The sequence below is a fragment of the Poromitra crassiceps genome (assembly GCF_964638095.1).
Source record: "Poromitra crassiceps genome assembly, chromosome: 17".
NCBI lineage: Eukaryota > Metazoa > Chordata > Actinopteri > Beryciformes > Melamphaidae > Poromitra > Poromitra crassiceps.
In genome coordinates, this window is record NC_139635.1 from 26,541,687 (window position 1) to 26,551,280 (window position 9,594).

Here is a 9,594-nt window from a genome sequence, read left to right on the forward strand (position 1 = left end):
TAATATCACTACATACAATATCTTCAACAACCAATGTAGAAAGAGAAGCAATATAGGACACCTCACCTGGAGAAGCTTCAGCAGTGATTGCAGCAGGCTTGTCAAACACTGCCGCCCTGCCTGGGGTCACTCTCTTGGGACGAGAGAACAGTTCAGTGTCGTCATCCATTACCAGGTCTCTCAAAAGTGCCTCACCACTTTGGTCTACTGTTGGACTACAGGCCAACGACACGTTACATGTCGTCAAATTGTGAATGGAGACAACAAACGTCTCCCTTTTTTGTCCAGAGGAAACAGGTGGATTTGTAGCTGGTGTGGCTGTATGTAGCCTGTATGTGTCTCTGTGCCGTTTTGTCTTCAGATCCATCCTGGGCTTTGAGTTTGTGGCTTTGGAATTCAAGAAATCTTCATAGGTTTCATCCTTCTCACTCATATCAGAACGTGATTCGATCACTTGTAAAACTTCATTATTTCTTGTATGATTTGCCATTTCAAGATTTGCAATGTTCATATTATCCATGCAGGGACTGGCATGGAGGGGTAGGGTGTCACTGGGGTGCTGAGGAGAACATACCTTGTCCCGAGGCCTAAATCCTTGTGTGCAATGACTATGTTTCTTTTTCTTGTCCTTCGTAGAGTCAACAGACTCCTCCCTCCGTGTGCTTTTCTTCATGCTGGTTCGGCTTGTTTTATCCCTCCTGGCCTTTTTAGGTCTCTGAAAATCTGTGATCTTAGTCGACTCACTACCCAATGGCAGTCTTTCATGGTTAGGACTGCTACTCAATTCCTCTGGAATGTCTCCTTGCTCCTGAGTGGCCACCCAAGGACGCTTACAGGAGCTCCCCGTTTCTGCAAGACAGACTCCATCGCTGTGCCTTCTGTCAGGGCAACTGTGTGGATTGGGTTCAGAATGCTGCCTCACAACATTTGCATCAATAACTGCTGGTGATTCTTCACCTTGTGATGATGGACCGTTTGAGGAGCCATCTCTGGCCACCGAGATAACAAATGTCTTTCTGCAGGTTGTTGAAAGACAGCTCACATGTTCTGACTCTTGCAGTGTGACATTATCTGTGCAAGCCAGGAACTCTTTGTGCAAGTGGTGGTCTTGGCATGCTTCGTTTTCTCCATTATTTTCTTCTTTCAGTTCATCATCATGGTGATCTAACCCAAGTTGCAGAGTTTTGGACCCCTTTCTTTCACTTGGAGTTATTCTGTCTGTGTCACAAGATGGCAAATCACTTGAGATGTCAAAGGTTTTCCTTTTGACCGAGTGGTCGGTCTTAGAAACGAAACAACTCTTCTTGCAGTTCGTTTCGGACCTTGCCTCTTCTGGAATATCTTTCACTGAGAATGTTGCAGCATCTTTGCCTTTGGAACACTGAATTGCTGAGTCCATAAAATAATCATCCTGCTCAGGTAAGACAAAGTCATGACACTGTGACTTGGCAGGGTCACATGACTTGACAATTTGCTTTTTACGACGGTTGCGAGTACGATTACGAAAGGTAATATTTCGACTTTGTAAGTTGTGCAGCTGAAGCTCAAAGACCTCAGTGTCTGCAAAAGCCTCCTGTGGAAGGTTGTCTGCCTGTAACAAAGTGACAGTGGGTGGACATTGTATCTCAGTCAACCCAGAATCTGCCACCTTCCTCGCCTCCTGATTCTCCACCCCACTAGCTTGTTCCTTATTATTTTTGTCTTCCTTTGCTGCCTTGACAAATGTTACCTTTTCCGTAGGTGTGTTTTTCTTCATCTTCAGTTTGATAGAGCTACGGTCTTCTTTGCCCTTGGTTTCCACAGTGACTACTTCAGTAGCATTGGTTAGAGTTATCTCCATGGTTGTGTCCAGGAATTTAGTGTTTTGTCCATTATCAGTCGCCATAACTGAGCTGCTTGGATGAGAAACAATGTCAACAGACGGCTGTGGCTTTTCCGATGTGTTGTCAACCGAGTTAATATCACATCGGGACTGAGAGAGTCTCTTTGAGAACCTCTCTACTTCATCCCTGTGGCTGCTAGACTGGGAGGATGTTCCCATCGGGATAGCTTGCATATCCGGACCCAAACGCCTTTCCATATCATTTGTGGTATCTGTGAAGAAAAGAGAACATAGAAAAGAGAACATATTTCAGTCAACTCTGCATCTGTACATTAAAGGCATAAAAAATGTGAAAGTAATTGATTAGAACAATTCAAACCCTTATATTCTCATACCTTTAGAAGTATGACTGGACTTGCTGGGTCGGCTCTGGATACCTAAAATGTTTGTAGAATTGTCTTTCCGTTTAGTGGGACACATCTCACCCCTTGAAAGTTCTGGCAGAGGAGGTGACTGAACTGTAGGCCTACACACACAGGAGTTGGAGGAGGGGGGGGAGAGAAAATGTGTGTGATTCATTCAAAAACATAAAACGGTGCTTGGTCCAAAAGCATATATCTAGCAGAGAATGTTTACTCACCTTTCCATCTGCATATTGTCATCATTACGGTCGACAGATTGTCTGTTGTCGTCAAACAGTTCACGTAGATCCTATAGGAAATAATCACAAATACTTTAGACTCTGGTTGCGTCGACTGCTTTTTCTGACATTTTCAAACTCCGACAGACTCGACAACTCAAACATGCAACAGATTTTTTTTTATGTTGATACATATTGAGGTATGCTCACAATATCAGGAAAGAAAAGGTCAACAATCCTGCCCAAGTGCTGCTGCTGCTGCGTGTTGCTATAGAGGTCTTTCAGAATGAGGAGCTGTGAGAAAACAAAAAATTGACATTGACAATTTACAACCAATTCAGCAAGAGTAGATCTCTGAATACTGTTTAGACAAATCAACCAGACTAACCAGTTTCCTCTCCTTGTATCTCCTGCTGGCCAGCTCAAGGCACTGAGTATTTACTTGCTTCTGCAGGTACATATTCTCCATCTCCAGCTGCCTTCTCATCTCCTTCTGGATCTGCACCTCAAGAGCAAAGTCCTTGTTTTTGGCAGCAAAGTCCTTGTTTTTGGTCTTCAGAGAGACATTGAAGGAGGTGGTGCCTGTAAACATGAATAAAGACCACAGAATTATTTCACGTTTTGTCTTCTTGCAAACTGAAAAGCATAAAGCTACTGTTTGAGTACAACAGTTGAGCAACCACAACATCTGCTCATAATAATGTGTAACTGAATGGCACACTCACGGAGCATATTTTTCTTGATCTTTAAGGCCGCAGCCATAGTCTGCTTGGAGCCCTTTGAGGGCATCATATGTTCTTCTTTTTCCAGCTAACAGTTAGACGCTGGGTGATTCCTGTGGGTGGGCAGGACGGAACGAAAGAAAACACAGGGGTTACCGCTAGCAAGCTAACGTCGCTAACCGTCTGGTATCTGCCTATATAGACAGTTACGTTAGACGTTAGATTGAAACTTCATATTATACATTGATAAGCCGAAAACACGTTTGAATACCGTGTGCTGTACTTACTATTAACGGGAGACCGTCGTCCAAATTCTGCTGTAAAAAAAGAGAAGCGTCAGTGAAGCAAAAATGCAAACGTCAAATTGTAGAGGTAAGTAACCGAAAGTAACGTTAACTTACAGTAGCCAACGGTAGCTGATGTTGTCCTAATGTAACTGACGCTACGTTATAAACGGGAGACCGTCGTCCAAATTCTGCAGTAAAAAAGAGAAACGTGAAGCAAAATGCATTAGCTAGTAGCTACGCTAGCAAACGTCAATGATAGAGGTAAGTAAACCGGTAACGTTAAATAACGTTAGCGTTGGCTACAGTAGCTAACGGTAGCTGATATTATTGTTGTTCTGACGCTACGTTATAAATGAATACGAACCTGTTTACCGCAGTTTAGATCCGTTCAACGACAAAACAAACTGATGCGAGCGAGCTGCGGCAAAGTCCCTTTAAACAAAAAGCCCCGCCCCTTCCGCTTTGTCAACGTCCACGCGTAACTGAGCAACAGCCAATCACTAACTTCTTATTCTTCTTCTTCTTTTAATTTCCGGCAGACTAGGCACGGGTTGGTGCATTGCTGCCTCACACTGTTATAAAGTGAAATAGTGAAATAGTGAAACTGAAATAATATAATATATTTTATTTCAGATGCAGCACAGAGCGACACAGGAAGTCATCCCTGCCTGTGGCCATCAAATCCTCACTCAGAACACCAGTCACTCTGAGTCAGATAGCCGTGGCTAACTCACCCCACCCGTCAAAACCCAACCAACTTAGAGAATGTAAACCTGATGTGCAATGAACATAATGTGCAATTACTGCAATTTGACACGTACGGTACTTAACCTTTGTAACTTATATTGAATGCTATTTTATTGATTATCACTGTACGGAACAGTCCTATGTCTCTGAGAATGTTGATGTTTGCTGTTTATTTAGATATGGTGGTTTGTTTGATATTTTCATGCCTGATAATGTTTTATGTTTGCTGTTATGTAGGTGGTCTGTTGGTATTTTCATGTCTGAGTATGAGCAACTGTAGCTGTCACAATTTCCACTCGGGGATCATTAAAGTTTTTCTGATTCTGATTCTGATTCTGATTCTGATAACTACTTTGCAGCCAATCACTAACCTTGTGTCACCACAGGCTCTTAGCTAATCACAAAGAGAGAAGGCGGAAGGACGGCAGGAACCAAAGTTTTATCACATAATTAATCTCTGGTTTTATGTGACATTAATGTTTATAACATTCAAAATACTTAATAAAAACTAAAAAGCAACTACAAATATTTAATCTGACAAATTACAGAGAATAATACAGTAGGCTAGTAGCCTATTTGCATTTTAATGTCTGGGTCAGATTTAATTTATAGTCTTATAATTAGGGATGGGCGCGAGTACTCGGGTACTCGAGTACTCGTTCATAACGTCAGTACTCGAGTAACGTTTCCGCTGTCCGGGTACTCGCCCCACTCCCCACCCCTTTAAAAATGGTCTAAATCTACGCATGCATCGTTATGTGGATCTGGCAGCATGAACTGCACGGGCGTCAAGTCAGCCAGAATGTACAAGTACGTCATCCGCTTTGTTGATTTCAATATAAAAGGCTTATTAGGTAAGTTGTAACCTTATTTATTTTGAGTAATGCGTTACAGCCATAGTTTCACGCCATATAACATCACAACGAGTATTTTGATACAAGGTTTGCTGCTTCGTTCGTTGAAATACCCTTTTCTCCTCCAACGTGCATAAATAAGCTATTTACTTTTGTTTAAGTAACATTATTTTGAAAGTTTTAACCGGAAGTTTTCCAGCTCATCCCGAAAATGGTGGCTGAAGATATGCTCCCGAAGGAGACAGATGCACGCTTCTTCATAGCGCACGCCCGATAAAACTCATTCAAAACTTTGCAGTAGTTTACTGACTACACTGTCGTTTCCCATAAGTTAGTCACAAGAAATGTGGAGAAAGAATCGCTTTTTGGGAGACAATCGTTTCATGGTGATCACTATAGCTGCAGCTGCAACGTTAATCACACTGGTCAGTGGTCAGTTTTCACTTTTTGGCAGAACACCGGACCTTGTAATCCGTGGATTTACGTTAGTGTAACAGTGATCATGAAGTAAAATGGATGATACTGGACAATGGACATGTATTGGAATTGAGCCTTCGCTTGTTTCACAACAATATTGTCCGCTCCGAAGCGCTAATGCCATCCATCCAACCATCGGAGATGCTGTCTGAGGTAGGCTTTAGACGTTAGCTTAGCGTCACCTCACCTAATATCACAGTCAGTCAGTCCCTCTCCTCACATGCTCCAGGTAACGCTTTCTCCATGCAAAAATGCAAACGTTATGTGTGAACAGCCCCACACACAGCAGATTACCCCTGCTCCGTCATTACCATAGTAATCACACAGACCCCCCCTTCCCCACGCGCGCACGAGTACTCGAGTACTCGTTCATAATAGAAGGAGAGTACTCGAGTATTTAAATTGCTTAAAATGCCCATCCCTACTTATAATATAGCAAAAATGAGATAGGGTGTTTGCGCTCTTGCTACAGTCCAAAGAAACACTCACATCAGGTGCGTAGGCCAAAAAATTGTCAAGAAGGAACCAGGAGAAGCTCGCACACTGATAGAAAAAATGCCCGTCATTTCAGAGATGCTAACCCATCCTATTTCCTCTCTCACGTTCTGTGTTATTCAGCAGTTAAAAGCACCACGTAGGGGAGGGAATATGGAACGTCTTCTTCTTCAGGCAGAGTGCAAATGGATATTCTATCTCCAAACTCTGCATCCAAAAGGTCTTAATGAAGAGATGTCACTAAATTGTTTCATCTAGCACATTGGGCTAGTATATGTGTGTCTGCCATAATCAGATGTATAGCTTGTTTCTTTCTCTCAGTTTTTGGACTTTATATTATAGTATTTTTGAAATTGTCAATGTACTTTAAATAATTAGGCTACTATTAATCTGGAGTAAATCAGGCTTCTTCTCTGTTAACCTCAGAATATGCTGTTTTTGTAACCAGCTTTAGATATCATACATCCTTTAAATGTCTTGACATAGCCCTGTAACATGAATGGATCCATTCACAGATTGACTCTGCCTCCAATCTATAAATAGAGCACAGGTGTGTGATTTGGCCTTTAGGCAGACTGAAGATGGCTTTGTAGCCGAAACGTTTCTGTTCAGTTTTCTTTCTTTTGTTTCACATGGTAGCACCTTTGTTGTTTTGTATATTCATTTATGGACCATTAAACATATGGCATCTTCACATCCGTGAACCTTTGGAGTGGACATTCCATTTTTTCTATCAGTGTGCGAGCTTCTCCTGGTTCCTTCTAGTCTTATAATATTCCAGTAAGATGAATAGACATCACAGCAATACATTTCTGTCTTCAAGTGTGCGCGTGTGTGTGTGTGTGTGTGTGTGTGCGTGTGTGTGTGCGTGCGTGCATGCGTGCATGCATATAGCCTACAGTGTGTGTGTGTGTGTGTGTGTGTGCGCGTGCGTGTGCAGCCAGCGACAGGATGGAGATGAACAAGTGCATCAGGCATCTAATTGATTTTTCAATTAACTTACTAAAAACAACTAGCCCACTATGTGGCTAGTAAAGATAGCAGTAAGTGTAAAACAGTCTTCAGTGTCAGGATTTGAATAGATGGCAGCGAGAAAGAGCCTTGGTGGCCTTGTAATCCAAGCCTGCATAACATTCCATTTCCTGTAGGAGGCAGCTTGTTTTTCCTCATCATTTATTGGTTGATTGCGTTTTATTAGTGTATATAGGCCATACTGGTGCCCGCTTACAAGATACTAAAGTGAAACATGATCAACTAATTAATATCAAAATAAATAAGGAATCTTTCCCACACTTTAGAGATAGCCTATATTGAGCAGTGTCAAAGTTTCTAAACAGGTATTCAAGTCTTTGACCAACCCCCGTTAGAATTACAATCATCATTAGGCCTATATAAAGGGAAAATAAACATTTCATTTTCAATCTCATATAAGCCTCAGAGACATTATCGTCCAGTTTCAATAGCAACTAACTGTACTACCTGAGGTGTGACCAATTCATGCGCGAGTCCCAAGTCAGTAAGTCAAGTCCACGTCATAATGTCAAGTCTAAATGTAGAACAGCAAGTCAAATCAGAACAAATCAAGAGTCAGTATCAATTTAACATCTTAAAGAAAACTAAATATAGGACTTTTCAATGCAATATGGTTTTAATAGGATAACAACATGGTAAGAGCATCATGAGTTTAATTTCTATGACCAGTTTGTTTGATCAGTATGTTTTTCTCTAAACAGCCACGTACCACTCCGGAACCGGACATACTGATATCAGGAGAAAAACTACAAGTTGTTTCTGAATTCAAATATCTGGGCATTCTTATTGATTCACAACTATCTTTCAAATCCCACGCTAGGAAAACATGTCACAAGGTCAAGTTTAGCCTATCTAACTTCATATTCATCAGAAATTCAATGACCACCGACGCAGCCAAATTATTTATGAATGCCATGATAATGTCTCACCTCACTTACTGTATGACAAGTTTTACACAAGCCAATAAAACTACCCTTAAGCCACTTGAAACATTATACAAACAATCTCTCAAAATTTGGGACCGGAAGCTAAATACTTATGACTACTGTCCCATCTTTAAAAAAGTATAACCTTCTGAGTTGGCATAATCTAGTTAGATATGCTAATCTTTGCCTTGTGTTCAAATCTTATACAACATGGTCAATGGACTGCATTTATATAGCGCTTTACAATGTGCCTACATTCACCCATTCACACACCGAGGGCAGCCAGCTGCCACGCAGGGTGCTGGCACAGCCATCGGGAGCAATTCAGGGTTCAGTGTCTCGCCCAAGGACACTTCAACATGCGAACTGGATGAACCGGGGATCGAACCACCAACCTTCTGATTTGTGGACGACCCACTCTACCTCCTGAGCCACAGCCGCCCCAACACCCCACAACACTGCTCCCCCTCCGCTCCAAAACTTCATCACAGAAAGATCAGTCACTAACCGGGCAACCAGAGGTGCAACTCGTGGAGACTGTGTTGTTCCAAGCAGGAAAAGTGCTTTCAGCCACTCTGCTTTTTCAGTCAAGGCATCACAGGAATGGAACGCGGTACCAGTTCACATTAGGGATCTTGTTACCTACCGTTCCTTTGCAGGACACTTGAAACTATGGCTCATCAATAACCAGGCATGTACACATTAGCACTACTTCTGTCGGCATCCTGCCAACTCTCTTGTCCTGCTTGTTGTCCTGCATCCAGTCTGTGATTTGTCTTGTAGTGTTGCTGTCCATTGATGTCCACGTTGTCCATGCATGATGTGTCCGCTTTGTGCCCTAGGGCAGAGGTTCTCAAATGTCTTTCAGCCAAGGACCCACAGGGGTGTCAAACTACTTTTAGTCCACGGGCCACATCCGACCCAATTTGGTGTCAAGTGGGCCAGACAATGAAAATCAATAATCAATAATAACCTATAAATGACAAAACCTCAACATTTTCCCGTTTATCTTAGTGTAAAGAATTACAGGTACAACCCTACAACACGTAGGGTTATCTCAGATACCATCAAGCACATTATCTACTGTCTGTACTGTGCATTACAATCAGGGGTGTAGTGGAGGGTAAACGCAAGTAAACATAATATACCCACCCCTTTGAAATGAGGCAGATAATTTACTCGCCTATTTTCAGATCAACTATCAATCAATGAGGGCAAACAAGGTGGGTAAACTACTCACCTAGGATAGTTTACCCACCTCTGTATTTATCACTACACCCCTGATTACAAAAAAAATAATACGTTTTTATTTATATTTTCCTGAAAACTTTTTGCGGACCCCCTTGCAAAGTGCCACGCCCCTGGGGGTCCCCAGACCCCCATTTGAGAACCACTGCCCTAGTGTGTATGCCTTTATTGTAGGTGTGCCTGTTGTAGATAATGTATGTTCCGCATTAGTGTCATGCTATACTTATTTGTGCTTTTGTTCTCTCTGCTGCCATTGTTCTAACCAGTCTTTTATGTTTTATTATATATTCTGAGTCACTAGTATTTTTGCTTTTGTATTTGCAGCTGCTTCACGCATCATATGC